The 17,278-nt window shown below is 40.6% G+C and overlaps 1 long non-coding RNA gene across 1 annotated transcript; it reads left to right on the top strand.

Moving 5' to 3' along the window:
* The first annotated feature begins 557 nt into the window (after window positions 1-557).
* On the top strand, window positions 558-15,781 carry LOC144369882 (uncharacterized). Its single transcript, XR_013429728.1, has 3 exons — window positions 558-1,843; window positions 2,956-3,233; window positions 15,434-15,781. It is a non-coding gene; the product is annotated as an uncharacterized LOC144369882 (long non-coding RNA).
* Window positions 15,782-17,278: the final 1,497 nt, after the last annotated feature.

Raw genomic sequence — 17,278 nt, 5'->3', positions numbered from 1 at the left:
CTGTTTTATTTCTGGAGTAAATATTTTATCAGAACCCCCATAAATACTGTCATTTTAACAAAAGAAAAAAAGGAAAATTCAGAGTGTTCACATGATTATGTTTGAATTTTTCCCCAGTGCTCAAAATTATGCCTTGGGGAATTAAATTCAGGTTCTAGAATATATGTGTGTGTATTTACATCTAAATATGGATATATATTCATGTATATGTATATGAATTTTACTGATAATGATAAATAAGGTGAAGCAAAAAATCACCTACTTACCTGAACAATTTTTCAGAATTCTCTTCAAGGAAGAGAGTGGATTGAGTGAGAAGGTAAGAATAAAATACCATGAATAAGAATAAATACATTATTTCAATATCTCTTTCCCTTACTTTTCTCCTTATTTTTTGTTTTTAGTTAGGAGGAGATGGATCATTTTTTTTTTACATTTTAAAAGATTTTTTAATACATTCAGCCACTTCTAAATGATAGTCATATACATGTATATATACACACAAACACACACAAACTTACATACATACATACATGTATATATAATTCTGAAATGAAGGATATAAATTCAGGTTCGATTCAAAACTTGATGAGGAATATGGAGTTGCATACTTTATGACATAAATTATCATTTGTGATGGTTGAAGAGGGGCTGGCTCTGATCAGATGGTAGTAAATCAGGAAGGGAATAGCTTTCTGCATCTGAATGCAAGTGGGAAGGCATTCTCTTCTCAAACATACTTGGCACTCCATATATGAAACTCCCATCCAACAAAAACTATAAATCTAGGTGAAGAAAAGGATTACATTTTAGCATACTCCATACAAACTACTTCCAAATTCTAAAATGGCTCAGGTAATTAGGCTGAGTTCTCCAAGCCTTCCAGTCAATGGGGCCATGTTGGTGAGGAATGAGCTGTGAGCAGCAGTAGGCCCCAGGGGACAGATGGCTCAACTGTCATTGTGGCCTTTGTATTGAGCTACTGCTTCTCATAACTGTGTTTAAACATCATACTTTTTTTTCTCCTTTTACCTTTCTTTTTTACTGTAAAAAAATACATAAGTGCATATTATCATGAGTCTTTGTACTTCATTTTTAATCAATCTCTCCAAATCTTAATTTGAATGTGTTGGGTTTCAATGACAATGTTTGCAAAATATATAACCTTTTCACATTACCAACCCCCAAACCAGAACTAAGTCAAATTTACAGGCACTCTGTATTCAAGATTTATGAAACCAATATTGGAAAAACAGTTTAATTAGTGGCCCAAATGAAACCATGGTGCTCTGAAGACATTGAATTCTAACCATCTGCTTGGCATAGGGAAAACAACAACAACAACAACAACAACAAAAAACATTTTCTTATCCTTATAAAGAAAGGTACAGAGGAAACTAAAATATTTCTTCAATCTTTTTTCTTGATCTGGGATAACTTTAAAGAAAAACTGAAAGTCTGGCGATTGAAGTTGTTGAAGGTATAAAAACAAACAACCAAACAAACAAAAACTCCAAAACACATAAAACTGACATCTCCTGCCTACTCTGTAGGGACGGGAAGCTTTCTGGCTGCGTGAGACTCACCTCCTTGATGTACTGCTCTTTCACCATCTCCAGACAGGCATGTGCACACTGTCCCAGCATCCCTCAGGACCCCAGGGTGTTCTGTTGACAGCCCATATGGATCCCATCACTGCCTATGATCTCACCCCCCTTGCCATGGATGACACCGATTCAGCCTATCCAGGCCCCCATGACTTTGGGTTCAACCACGTCTCACTTTGGCCAACAGAAAGAGACAGAGGAGTTGGTGTTGCACCTCTGAGCCCAGGTTCTGCAAGGTATGAGTCTTCTCCTTGTCCTCTTGGCTTCTCCTCCATCTTCCCAGCAAAGCAAGGCCATGAAGCCTGCTGGTCCGAGGGAGGTAAGGGACAAGTAGAGCAGGGCCAGCTGCCCCAGAAGCAGAGCCACTCCAGGAGGCCAGCAAGCCTACAGACTTGAGGGATGCTAAATCAATACATTTAATAAGTTTTCATTAAAATGTATTCAATGAGCTTAATATATCAACACTGATTAAAATATTACATAGTAAATAGTTCTTCTGAAAATTCCAAGAGTTCTTCATGCTCTCCACTGGGAGTCTGGCTTCAGTTTCTTGGAGTTTTATTAATTAGCCATTCTCCATCTATTTCACTTTATGGCAAATGGCTTATGGTTGTGGATTGACCCCTAGCTCAGCTGCTTCCCAGGTGTAAGCCCATTGGGTAGCAACTCACCTTTCCCTGCCTCTTTTTACTGACATGTAAAAGGGACACTGGAGCAGCTGAGTGGCCATATGGGGCCCTGAGCAAGAAGCCCAACCCTCCCGGGTGTCCTGTGTAACAAGTGTGGGGGTCTGACCCTCAGCATTCCCCAGGAGTCTAAGACAGCCAGAGCCCATGGCGCTTCCCCGAGGATAGGAAAGAGAAAAAGGAAAATCCATCCTCCAAATATTCTGACATTTACTGAATCTCTCAAAGTTGCTACCTAAGACATTTGTGAAACAAAATGCTGAATTTGGAGTTTATCTAAAAGAATGGTCTTCCGTGACTTACTCACATTTTATATTGCTACAGAGGCATTTTCTGAGTAGAACAGTTTTCTATTAAAATAAAAATATTAGTCTGAGAGTAAACATTAAACTTGTCACTTAATACTTTTGATTTACATAAGCAAAATAGGTAAGTGTCAATGTGATAGATCATATTAAAATATATTAGTCTGGGAGTAAACATTAAACTTGTCACTTAATACTTTTGATTTACATAAGCAAAATAGGTGTCAATGTGATAGATTATATTATTTTCAGTGACTCCATAAAAATACTTTTGAATTAAATTGAGCTTTTTAAATTTTTATTCTCTTGATAATTTCATTCAACAAGAAAATAAACTTATTAAATCTCCTTTCTCAGGTGTGACTTCAGTGGCTCTGCACACATGAGAGCAGATCGTTCTCTTATGGACTCCCGTGTGCAGCCATGGGTTTCCTAGGACCATGCAACCACAACTGTAAAAGTGAAATGAAAAGTGTTCAGAGGGAAGAAAGGAATAGCTATAAGCATCAGGGGATGCTTTATTATTGAAACATGAGAGGAAATGTGATTCTGAAGTGCTCATCATGCTAGGAACACACCACGTTACCACTGTCATCTCATGATGAAAGCATTCATATTGTAACTCAGTCTATAAGGTGAGATTTCTTGTCAATTTCCTGAGTACTTGGGTGCATTATGATCATGCATTTCAAAAATATTCTTCTACTAACAAGATCCTGCTCACTACTGAAGTAGATGTGACTTAACTCTTCTAGGTCAGGAGATGATGAAAAGAGTCTTCAAACAAAGGTTTACTTAGCCCCTAATGATGGTCAGTTACTTTTTGCCATACTTACTAAGAGCTCAGTGCTTGCCTGACTGGCTTTCACAGGTGAGCATGACACTCCTAACATCACAGTAATAGGGTTGGTGTTGTGGCTCAGCGGTACAGTGCTCCCTAAGCATGTGTGAGGCCCTGGGTTCGATCCTCAGCACCACATAATAATAAATAAATTAAAGGTATTTGTCTATCTACAACTAAAAAATAAATATTAAAAAATCACAGTAATATTTCAGGCTTCACAAGAAGAAGGCATCACAATAGACTTTCTAGGGGGAAAGTCGATCCAGCAACACAAATTTCTACTCCTCACCTTCACTAGTTAGATCATTAAGAAGGGACCTGAAGTCTTGGCAAGAAGATGAAGGTTACAGGAAAGGAATCATCTGTATCCTCCATGTGCCTGATTTGCAGGATGTGAGATGTTGACGGTGAGATATTTCAGCCTTTCTTGCAGAGGAAGAACTTGCAGTTAGTGCTGGAGATGTACCTCAGTGACACGTCTCCTGCCTAGCACACACAAGGGTCTGAGTTTCCTTCCCAGCATCACAAAAACCATGTGTAATTGTATTGGTGAAAATCACATTGAAAGAGTTCTCTGTAATGCCATAACCCCTTCATTTCCATGGAATGGTGCTAGACTTAACATAAGTTTGCTTGTAACTGTGTCCTTTCTGAGTCCAGTGAATACCCAGAACAACAGCTCATCCACAGTTCTTTGGTGGTGCCTGCTCACTCTTCAGATCTAAGTTCACCATGGACTATCTGGGAAAAGTGGTGCTATCTTTCAATCTGTGTCAGCATTCTGCTATTTTCTAGAGTGATCTCTTGTTATGCACCACTGCCCATTTCATCATTGTTTTATATGAAATAATTTCAGATTTACAGAAAAGCTGTAGGAGAAAATGGCCATCTCACCCAATCCCCACTGATGTTGACATCACATACTGCCTTGACACAAGAGTCAAAAGCAGGAATTAGCACTGATGTATCATCAGACATTACCAGCCAATGGAATTTCACCATTAATGATTTTGCTGGCTGCAGAATTCAATCCAGGCATTTAGTTGTAGCATCTCCTAAGTCTCCTGGATCCATGACTGTTCCTTATTTTTGTCTTTGATAAAATTTAAATATTTCAGGAACACTTTTCAATTATTTTGAAGAATGTACCATTTTCCACTGGCATTTTTCCAGGACTACATTAGAGTGAAGCATTGCTAGTAAGAATGCCACAGAGAGATGCAGGGTCTTGTCATATCCTTGACATAGCCTATGGTGAAGGTAAAGTCTTCAAGATTTTGCCACCACAAAATTATTGGTTTTTTTTCTCCTTTTAATTGATCAACATGTGTGAGGGGCTGCTCTGAGACTATGGCAATGTATCAAAGTGTTATCATTTAAAGAGATTCTAACTGAGGGGGTGGGGGGTGGGAATGGAGTCACCATTTCTGCAGTCCATTCCTTCATGCAGATCCATAGGTCCATGGGACACTTTTCTCCTGCATGAAGTATGTCCTTAAGTGATCCACTATTTATAGAGGTGACTATAATAAAACAGAAAACATTGTGCAATTCAAAGTGGCTGAAAATATAGATATGAAACATTTTACCATATACAAAAAGGCAATGTGAGAGATTTGATAATTAGTCTGGTTTAAACATTTTACATTATAAACATGTATCAAAACATCACATTGTGTCCCATAAAGGCCTATGTTCAGTGTTTGTCATTTACAAATAAAATTTAAATTAAAAAAAATTATAAAGAAAGGACTTTTGAAGTGAATGTCTTCTACTGGCAAATTACTCCACCTGTCATATGTCTGAAATATAATTAGCGTTGTTTTAGCTTGTGAAAGGTGTTCACTGGTTAGAATGCTAGGTGAACAGTTTATTTTGCTTATTTTTGAGCTTTCAGGATTATAATTTTTGGTTTCTCTGCCTCCTTATCTGCAATGTTTCCAGTGAGAAAACTGCTGTTATTATGTATAGAACTATAAAGATAATGATGGCAGCTGTTTGCTTTTATGATTTTCTCTTGTATCACTGGTTTGAATTGGATTATGATGCACCTTGCTATTATTTTCTTCATGTTTCTTGGGCTTCATTCAGTTTCTTAGATTTGAGGGTTTATAGTTCATTAAATTTGGAAAATTTCCCCTCATTATTCTTTCAAGTGTCCTACTCTCCACACCTTCTGGGACTCTTTTTGGAATTATTGCATGAATCACTTAATGTACTCCTCAGTATTTTGGTTTTCTTTAGTTTGTTTTGGATAGCTCCTATTGTTAGATGCTCAAGTGTACTATCTTTAATTCCATGGCATGTAATCTGCCATTAGCCACATCTAGTGTATCTTTCATCTTGCACATCATAGTTTTTATTGCTAGAAGTTTGAGACTTTTTATATCTTCCAAGTATTTAGCTAACTTTCAAACATATGGGATACAGTCCCAAGTCATTTTATCTAATTGTAAATTATAACATCTGTGTTGTTTATGAATTGGATTGATTGATTGGATTGATCTTTCTCCTCCCAGGGGATCATATTTTCTTGTTTCTTTTCATGACTCGTGTTTTATCCCTGGGGGGCAGATATTATGCATTTTACTCTTCCAGGTAATGGATATTTTTGCATACGTATAAATGTTTTTAAGGTTGGTTTTGGGGAATTAATTAAGTTACTTGGAAATAGATTTGTCCTTTTTGGTCTTTCTCTTGGTTTGTTAGGAAGACATGGACTAGTGCTCAGTCTAGAATAGATGGTTTCCCATTTCTGGGACAACACCTATCTGTGAAGACTACTCAATTCCCATGAATCACACATTTTCCAGGTTGTCTCCTGTGGGAGACAGGAGCTATTCCAACCCCAGGTGGGTGTCAGCACTATACTCACTCACCATTTCTGTAGAGGTGTGGGTCACTTTCTCACATCTCTACATAATCACTAGTTTGCTGAGGACTCAAGGAGGTCAAACTGAAGATCTCTGGGGTTTTCTATTTCTTGTCTCTCATGGTCTGCAAGATGTAAACCTTTGGTCTCCCTAGACTCCTGTCTCTCTGTGTTTAACTCAGATGGTCCACCATTGTCTCCCTGGGTCTCCATCTAGGAACTGGAAGTTTTGAAACTCAGGGCAATAGAATGGGACAAATATAAGGGACCAGCTTGCTTATTTCCCTTTTCTTGGGGACCACTGTGAAGTATTGACTGACCAATGTCTCAAAAACTATTGTTTACTATTTGAGTGTTTCAAATGAAGGGTAATTTCAATTTATATTACTCTCATAGCTTGGAGAGTACTTCTGCATATCACAATTATATATAATTTATTGCATCTCTATGAATTATATTTTCTGCTAAAATTACAATGCTTTGAATAAAGAAACCATACCTGAATTGATCAACTATATGGTTATAACTCAGTGGAATTACTGGTACAAAAGAGTATTCAGTTTCAAAAAACTGAATAAATAATAAACAGGAGACATGATGACATATTTGTTTTGGAATTTAAGATGCTTGGTTAATCTGGCAAGCTGATAGAATATAACCCAGCATTTCTAATTTAGTTGATGGTTCAAATGGATGAATTCCCTACAGTTTTAGTCAACTTGACACCCACTCTCCCTTCTCCTAAATAAAAAAGCACTGGTTTTCCTGTGGCAAACCATCTCTTCCCAATTCCCAATTACCTGGAATTAGTTTAGTTGTAACTAAAATAAGTGCCAACCACTGACTGCACCAGTGGCTTGAAGCCCAGGGTAAACCATCAGTTCAACCTATTCCATCATCTCAATCAGGGAGAGACAAGTACCTCAACTAGATAACTAAAACTAAGGTTGATCCTTTTGTAAAAAAGCATTGAAAAAGGAAAGCCTTACTGTTTCCAAGTATTTTAAACTGGTTGAACGGAATCCTCCTGCTTGTGGGGTCCAACTTGCTGCTACAAGAAAAAATAATGAATCTGGAAAGCTAAATAAAGAGAGATCATAATAAACTTTTAATATCTCGATTCATGCATGTTGATGACTTTGCCCTGTGCATTCAGCTAGTTATGCTTGGGTGTCTGTCACAATCTTAAATCATATACAAATGAAGTTGGAGAATATTATAAGGTGATACATAAACTGTTTCTCCACCATATTTACAGTGAAGGATAAAATGATGTAAGAGGAGATAGGATCAATGTGGGTGAATAAGTCAGCTGTTGCCAAATAACAAATCACTCCAAATGGAATGGCATAAATAATAAGTGTCTATAATCAGGCATCCAGGTCTTCGTATAAAGCCAGAATAGCTTTTCAGACTGCAAGTCTATGCATTTGTGGGTCAGCTCTAGGCCATCTGTCTTATACTATTCTATAACAAGCAAACCATCTAGAAGAGCAAAAGGAAAAGCTGACTGCAGAGTATTTTTCATACTTTAATCCAACATGTTCACTAAAATCTAATGAGAAAATTCAATTGTACAGCTAAACTCAAATCCAGAACACGCACCTAACAGATGTTCAAACATAGACACTTGGACAGATCCAGCGTCACAGAGTGGGGAGATATGTCTGCCCATAAGTGGGGGGTTGGAAGTGACTCCACACTTGAACAGACATCCAGTCTGTCAGCAGCTCTCCCAGAGGAGGCTAAGATTGAGCTGCATTTTAGACAATGGAGGAGATGTTCAGATGGATAGAAAGAAAACTCTGTGTATGTGCATAAACACATAGACACATGTGTGCATGCTTGTGTGTGCTTGTGTGTGTGTGTACACACAACTGTGGGTGTGTGTACACATGTATGCATTGCAGAAGAACTATGAGAATAACCAAATGCATAGGGCAGAATGAATGAAGTGAGAAGTTTTATGAGATCACAGCAGAACAGGTTTTCTGGCCACTTCATGCATCTTTTCCTGAGATGATGTAAATAAGCAGATTTTTCTATGACTCAAATATTTTAGCACCTGAGCTGTAAGCAAGACGTTTTCTTCTAAAATTTCTTCATTGGAAATTGCCATGCATATAAAACATAACTAATGGACACACCAAGCTAGGGGCTGGCACCTGGGCACTGGCATGAAGAGTGCTGTTGTTTCCAGAACCTGGCCATCCAGGAAAGCGAGGAGTGACAAGCCACATATGCCTTCTCCTTTTGCCAGGCTTCTTTTGCTACTGTTTTGCATAACAGCTGGCATCCATGTACTCACAGTGGAAAACTCAGGCCAGAAAAAACTCATTAAGGCTTTCTTGTTATGTTTGGTTTCCTGCAGTGATCTCACACTGATTGCTTCACTGTCTGCTCTAAAGTCTTACTCTCATTGCTCACTTGGATAGGACTGAGCCAGAGGTAAAGCATCTTTGTGATACAGAGAATGGGATCCACTTAGTGCTGCATTCAGTTCTCCAGAGCCACCTGCAGAAGAGTCATTGAGTGAAGAACAGGCAGGCAGCGTCTTCCACCATGTCTGCCCTGCTGGAGCAGGGAGCCAAGAGACACCAGCACACAGGAACAGACAAGGCAGTTTGTCTGATGAGGATACCCAGATATGACATACCTGAGGCAGCTAAGATCTCTGCACACCATGCTGAGAACCCTTGCCTTTGCTGCCATATGATGTCAATCATCTCACCAAAAAGACAGGGTTTCACTCCAGGATTTATCACTGCCTTGAATATACCAAAAGCCAGACCCTGCCATGGTGCACTCAGGGGCCTGTTCACATAGGTTACATACAAGGGCACCATTCTGTATTCACATGCAAAACTGTTATTTGAACACTAAAAGGAAACAAAGAAAACAAAGCTCACAGACAATAATGACAAGCAGCATCGGGTGAGGGCCAATGGTATACTGGCCAGGTTTCTAGAGACCTCCTATGCTTCTCTCTCTTTAGCAGAAAGAACTGTGTCCTCCTCTTTTTTTAGCAGACAGACTGTGTCCTAAATACTTCCTAGATTCCACAGCCAGGTGCACAGAGGCCAGATGCCATGTGAGGTAGCTAGCTGGCCAAGGATGCACCTGGTTACAAGTTCAGCACCCACTTCGCACAGTACTGCACCACTGAAGATGCCAAGAGACGACTCCCTTGTGGGAGCAAGAAGACAGCCCACACAGAGTGAAAGCCATTCATCCCCAGGGGAGAAAAGCCAGCCCAGTGATGCGCCATCTTAAATTGATGCACCTGCAAACCACACACATACACACAGAATAAACAAACTGACAAAGACACCTCTAGGAGTCCAGAGAGGACAGTGCACAAAGTGTCCCTGCATCAAGGGGTAATTGCAGGCCACAGAGAGGGCCCACGCTGGCCTCACTCACAGCCTGCCCCTGCAGCTCTCACTGTCCCTGCACCCCACGCTAGTCACCCACATTCAACAACATTGAGATCTACCTGAGCCCTGTCTTCCCAGAGAGAAGCTTCTCTGAATCCTCCTGTCCCCATTCTATAAAAAATGCTTACTATAAAAAATAAAAATTAGAAAATCACAAGGCTCGTCTATATTTTCCTGGGGCCCCAGTGTGAGCCACAGCTGACCCTTTACTTGTTTCAGAACCAAGCACAAGAACTTCAACTTCAAGATGTCTCTTGACAGATTAGCTGAGAACAGAATTGCCAGTTCCTCTGAGATCTGGATTCGAGGCACACACACACTGCCCAGCTAAATGACAGTGTCTAGAACCTTGTGGCCCTCAACTTTCAGATGTGTTGTGCATGACCAGTGAGGCAGGTTAAAACCTGGGTAAGTCGCCAGTCTATGAGAATACAGAAATTTTCATACTAATGGAACTCATCACCATTCATCAGGAACTTCCCACAGCTCTCAAATCACAACTAATGCTTTACACTTGCTGATCAAAAGTGGTCAACAAAGAAAAATGCTGCTTCTCATCTGGCTCGTGTGGGGTGGAGTCACTTGGGAGTCACTCTTGGATCTTCGAGATGTCAGCAACTTCCACACAAAAACAGCCTTTTAATCCAATGACGATCATTAATTGGGCATGTTCTCTCTTCCAATGTATTATACTAAATCTTTAAAATAAGTGATTTTAGCTAATGCTCAAAGCTGGTAATGTGGGACACAGAGACTCAGAAGGCCGAGTCACCCAAGGTCACATGGGCAGGACTGGAACCCAGCTCTGTCTGGATGCAGAGGCAACTGATGGACCTGCCAGGGCCCCAGTAGTCATTCTTCTTTCCAGTCCTGTGGGCACTACTTCTATACACCTCAGATTTGGACAGCTCCCCTTGTGTTTCCATTTAAGCCACGAACTTCTTTCTTTCCCCAAATAGTCTGTTTTTCCCCCTCCCCAGATGCCTTCTCAGCTTGCAAATCCCCCCTGAACTTTAATAAATGTGGTCTGGGCCTCTGGCGATGTGTCACTCACTGCCACTTTCTGAATAGGTGTGGGATGAGCTGGAAACAGTCTCTGGCAAGGAAAACAGAACACAGCGTGAACCTCATGAAGGCTGGTCCAGGCATATGCTTTCAGTTGAAAACAACACCAGGCCTGCACTTCAGGCAGGAAAGGAGACCGCCTGAGAACATGCATTTGACCTCATCTCTTGCAGGCTGGCAGTGAGGAAGGAGGAAGGGAGGCTGAGTCTTTTGATGGCTCCCTCTGCACCTGCTAGGAAACACCTTGAGAATCACATGTTGAAATTGTGAATTAAAATGCAGGTAGTTAGATAAAGTTAAAATGAAAATTACACAGTTTTCATTAACCTCAAAGTTTGGAAACTTACGCAGGGAGACATGACCATTTTCCTAGGCAAAGTCAAATAGCAAAACTCCAGCCTCCTCATCACCCATTTTTATCCTTGTCATCTCCCTTAATCCTTGTCCTCATAGAACTGTAAATGGGAATGAAAGATGTATTCATGATAAATTTCATCTCATGACTGAGAATCAGGATGGGAGTCCCAGACTTCTAGGTAGATGCATTATTATTTCTCTGATTATCCTCTCTGGGCCCGATCTGACCAGTGGTCCCCCCACACAAAGAATCAACTACATTTGTGAGGATTATGGGCTTGGGAAGAATGGAAAATGGCTGTCTTTTCAATACATTGTTCACAGAAGAAGCCAAATATTCAGTAAACATATAAAACAACGCTTGACTTTCTAGTATTCAGACAAATCCAATTTTAATGAGAGATCATTCCAAACCTATCAGATTGTTAGAAAAGTGTGTGTGTGGATAAGATTATAAGAAATAATAATTCCCCACTGTGCTCACTTCAAGAAGTTTTGGCAATCTCCAATCAAGGTGCAGAGGCACACACATTTTCACCCAGTGATTTATTCCTAGGTAGACTCAAGTGCACACAAGCAGACTTGTAAAGGAAGCTCACTTAAGGAAGGACACCAGCCCAGGCCATCTGGAAGCATCTGTTTCCCCAGGAGCAGCCCAGGATCTGACATCCATTCCCTTGGCTGGGCATTAGTGTCAGGACACTTGCAAGCTTGCACGCTGTTCTGATCTCTCCTCTCCTTTATAATAACATTGTTCTCATCTTCACTATACATATTTCCTCACAAAGAGTGTTCACTAAAATATTTTAAATTAAGACCATTTCTGCTCTTCTAAATCAGTGCACTGGGTCTTTGCATTCAGGGACTTTTTGAATTCTTATCACAGTATTTCAGGCAGGTTGTATATTATATTCTGTTTAAATGATTCTACCTAAGGTTGACAAAATTCAGAGATTATAGCTTCTGCGGCATGCTTTGTCAGGAATATATTAATATATTCACTTTGTTAGCCACTAAACACATCCCACAAGCTTGTATTTAACATCTCATGTGGTAGTGTCATTCAACAAGAAGGATAAAAAGAAGGGCTATTTGTTTGTGTTATGGAATAGATTTTCCAGGAATGTTAGATAAGCACACACTGTCATTCCAAAGCAGGTGTTTCTGTACTTCTAATACCACCAGCAAGGTCAAATACAAAAAGGGAATGGTCAGAGAAAAGAGAAAGTCAGAGAAATGTGATAACTTCTTCTAATTATGCAGCTCTGTTATATAAAAAATCCTCCTTCTTATTCAATCTTTATCATCTTTTCTAAAAATATTACAAACATTCTCACAAAGTAAAAGTGGTAACCCTCATCTGAGTTGTTCTTTCAATTTTAAAATATGATCAATTGATCAAATAGTTTAAGAAAACATGTGTCGCATGAAAACTCCACAGATATTGCCACTGTACCCAGACAGGGATTCCTGAGGGCACAGAGTGCAGAGTGCCCACTGGTCTCCTCCAGAATGAGGTCAGGGTCCCTGAGACTGGTGACTGGAGCATCCCCCTCTAATGCACATCCCCATCAGTGTCCAAAGCCCACCAGTGTGAGCCTGGCTGATGGTCCTACAGCTGAGGCTTGGTGAGGCTTGACAGAGAGGGTTGGGAGAATGTTCCTGGTAGAGCTGGATTTGAATATGCGTCACCGGCTCCCAAGCTCACCCTGGTAACCACACCATGCAGAAGGCTCCATTAACAGCAAGTAAGTGACAGGATGGGTGTTAAAGCCAGGTGTGCCACCTGAGCTGTGATAATGAGGCTGTGCTATTCTTTCTCCAAAGAAGAATAATAGGACCCAATCCATATATTATTGTGAGGGTTTCATTAGAACAATTCCTAGTGCTAACAGTGAGAATTTGCTACATATGAGTCCACAAGAATTCCATTGTACTGCCATGGAGATACAGAGGGAGAAATGAAGGAGAACCGAGAAACTAGTCTACTTGGGGAAATGATGGCATTCCTACAGATAAACTAAAAATTTTAAATAGAGCAATTAAGACCAGGAGAATACATTCACATTACTTTTGCTTCTGGAGGTTTGTTTTGGGGTGTTCCTACCACCCCGGAGGTTGGACACATATGCCAAAGGAGGGCAGGAAGATGTAAGAGGTAGTGGTGAACAGAGCTGTCCAGAAGAAGAAACCCGGGTTTTAACTCCAGCTGCAAGGTTGGCCAGCATTGAGATGTTGTGGAGAAGGCACTTGACATTGCTGAGCTCCAATTTCCATGCAAATAGGAAGATAAAATACTGACCTCAAAAGTTGCTGAAAAACTAAGTTAATGTACATCAAGTGCCGAGAAGAGGGCTTGGCAAATTTGAGGTGCTCAAAACACTACAATGAACATTGTTATTTCTCTAAAAATGAATCCCATACATGCCTCAGATATCTTGCTCACAGGCCCTTTGCAAAGTGTCTTTTAGGACTTCTCTGGATCTCTGCAAGACCCCAACCACCCTCTTTCCAGCTCTTATGCACTTGCTCTTGCTCTTGGGTAGATAATTCCTTACACATCACCAGGCAGAGGAGTGTCTCCATTTGCCAAAGCAAATTATTTTCAATTTTTCTTCTTTTTTTCCATAAAATTCCTATAGATGTTTTTTAGACTTGTCTCCTTAAACCATTCACAAAGCATTTTTGTGTCATTGTGCAACCAGAACTTCCTCTGGTGAGATGTTCCTCTGAACCACCTCTGAGTGGTTTGAGAAGAGTCAGGTCCACTCTTGATTATGTTGTAGGAAGTGGAATACCCTGCATTTGCAACACTCCAAAATACTAATCACATTTGCAACAAGAACCTACACTGAGCCTGGCTTCTAGGAAGCATAATAGCTACTGGTTTGAATGAAATATCTGTAAGATGCCAGCTCTCTTTGAACACATTAGTCTGTAGCTAGAGTGACCAGCATGCTGGTTTTCTGGGGTATGAAGAAATTCTTAATATGCAGGATTTACAGTGCCTAACAGAGTAAACCAGTCAAACCAGAGGTGTCAATCCTCTATGTGACCCTAAGAGTTCACAGATCCACAAGAGCCCTTAAAACCACTATGGCCAGAGCAGAGGGACATCAGATGCAATGTGCCAGTATTTACCACACTCTCAGGCACACCAGTACCATCTGGCAAGCTGGAGAACAACACCAGTTTCTGCATTCCACCACCACAGGCTCTGATTCCAGCTCCTTGGGGACAGGAGTCTGGGCCTATTAATAGCTCCTCAGCCTTTGGAATACTCCCCAGGAAGTCCTGCCTGGGACGAATTTCTTCACACCACACTGTCTACATCATCACATCCTTGCAGTCATCAGACATTCTGAGACATTACCAGCACTGGAAACTGAAGCACTTTTAGATGGTGGTTAATGACAACTGTAAGGACACTTCTAATTTGGATTCTCCAGCAAACCACATTCTCTGTGATAAATTAACCACAAGGAGACAGAAAGAGGCTTGCAACTCCCTCTGGGAAGCTGAGCGGCTGGCAAAGGCCTGCTCCCTGGGAAGGGAAAGCTTTTTTTCATAACAAGGTGGATAAGGCAGAAAAGATTCCAGGGAAGTGAACTTTGGAGGCGCCCTATGGTGCAGGAGCTGCCTGGGATCCACAGAGCAGAGGGGGAGCCTCACTCCTGCCCTGTCAATGTGGGGCACAATGACCTGGCCATCAGAAATACCAGATTTGGGTTTCTGAAGCATGAAGTGAGTTGGAATCATCTTGAAAGAAAATCAATTAGAACCAAAAAAGCAGCAGCCTACGAATAAGCATGCAAAGTATGGATTTTAATTCTGATACCTGGACGCATGAAAGGGAATCTCTGTGCAGATGTGAACCTTCTCCAGTGAGCAGTGATTGCCTGAGATTTCTCCCTGTTCCCTTGTTTCATCATTTATCATATTTTTTCTTCTAAGAATGGGAAACTCAAAGCTAATCTGTTCCATGACTTAGATATATGTGTACATGTGCCTCTATATGAAATATATTCATACAGTATATACATATGTTAAATTATGTTTAAGCATAACATAAATGTAATAAATACATATTAAGTTATGTGTGTAATATGTGTATATAGTAATAATATCCTTTTTGCTAAAGGGTTGTATTCAGAGGTGAATATACATTGAATTTCTTATACAAAATAATTATTTAAGATTTCCAACTAGAAGTAAGCTGCTAAAGCATTTATTTTATGTTATTTTCCAAATAAAATACAGACAGACCTCAGCTTCTGTTCAACTGATGTGGAAGGAGAGGCTTCTGATTGGACCACCAAAGCCTGGCTGCTGCATTCGGAGGGCCTCTCCATGAAGAAAGTACTGGCCTCCACCAGTACATGACCCATGCACCATGATGGTGGAGCCAGTGAGGAGAGCTATGCTGAGACTGATGTGAGGTCCAGGCACTTGGTCCCAGGATGTCATTTAAGGTAAACACCTCTCCCTCCTCCAATGGCTTTTCAGAGTGGGAGGCAAGGGTATTTCCCCAACACACACACACAAACCCTGCACTGCTTCATCAGAAGGCTCCCAACTCAGGCAGAAGCTCAAATCTGCATACTACTTTTCTGAAGAAATTACTGGAAGTAAATTGAGATGGTCATAATATGTAGTTTTGTCAGGAAAATTAATGAATTAAAACCACATGTATTAATGTGAGTCACATAAATATAATATTTAGTAATAAACACAAGTTGTTACTTACTTAAAAATGATTAAATTTTATAACATTTTCAAACTTGCAAAATACTTCCTAAATGCACAGATACAAATCACAGTGGATAAAAACTAACAGGAAGGACAGACACACAAATGCAGGGTAATGATGACCGGATGGGACTCAAAAAGGAGATGGGATGAAGAGGTATAACAGTGTTGGGGGGCACTGTCTTCATAATGTTTTATGTCTGAAGCCCCTTCCTGAGCACCAGTGCACCCCAGGGGCACAGATTATCTACTGTGTTTGCCATTATCAGTCTTCATGCTTTTCTTATATATTAGATATTGCATCATAATTTTTTTAAAAAGCCTCAGTTTTGACTCTCATCCACACAAGCACACACCTCCAAGTCCACCAATGTCCCCTGTCACTGACCCGGGATGTCCTCAACTCCCCCTACTTCCGCCAAACATCACAACCACCAAAATCAGATGTTGCAGAGGAAGGCTGAGTTTCTGGCCTGTAGAGTCCTTTCTGTTTGCATTTATGCTCCTGTGATGTGCCCAGGACATTCCTATGCTGCTGAAGCCTGTGACAAGAGCAAGGAGGATCAAAATAAATGGCCAATTCAATCTGAATATGAACTTGCTCTATCAAAAGCAGCTTCCTCGCACAAAGCAGTGGTAGGACACCAAGGTCTGCATGTTCTCACCTTGTCAGGCATTTTCTGCTTCAGAAAGGATTGGTTTAGATTTCATCATATAAAATATCTTTCTGAAATTCACTCCCACCAGTGGAGCTCTAGCATTTAATCCTGCTCATCTCTGCAATTTATTCTCCTGCAATTCTCCCTAATGTCTTTACATTATTGTCAAACTGAAGAAATCTTTCAGTTCTATGTCTTTGGCAGAGTCTGAATCCATATAGAATGAACATGAATTATATTCTCTTATGTCTTTGAAATGCAGACATTAGGAATGGAGATTAAGTTCAAGGTTGGTGAAAGCATTCTAAATGTCTCTGAAGCCTTGTATTAGCACCTTCCTTTCAGCAACTCTCATTTCTATGTCTCTAGCCAAGGCTTCCCTCTGAGCTCTAGACTCAGGTAGCTTCATCCCTGTGAGAACTCCACCTAGATATTTTGTAGGCATTTTAAACATAGCAGGCCCCAGATTCAAGAGGCATCCTTTAACTGTCCCACCAATAAGTTTTGCTCCTTCTGCACGTCCATCTGCACAACTGCATCCAACCAGGTGCTCCAGACAGGTTCTTGGAATTTACTGTAGAACCCACTATAGCTCCTCGGTCACCAGAGCCTCCGTGTTTTACCTCCAGGTAGATACTGAATCCCTCCCACTCCTCTCCTCTGCCATCACCACATGCCTTCCACCAGTGGAGCCACA

Source organism: Ictidomys tridecemlineatus, chromosome 2 (genome assembly GCF_052094955.1).
Source record: "Ictidomys tridecemlineatus isolate mIctTri1 chromosome 2, mIctTri1.hap1, whole genome shotgun sequence".
Lineage (NCBI taxonomy): Eukaryota > Metazoa > Chordata > Mammalia > Rodentia > Sciuridae > Ictidomys > Ictidomys tridecemlineatus.
The sequence above is the reverse complement of the archived record's forward strand: the minus strand, read 5'-3'. Positions and strand labels throughout refer to the sequence as shown.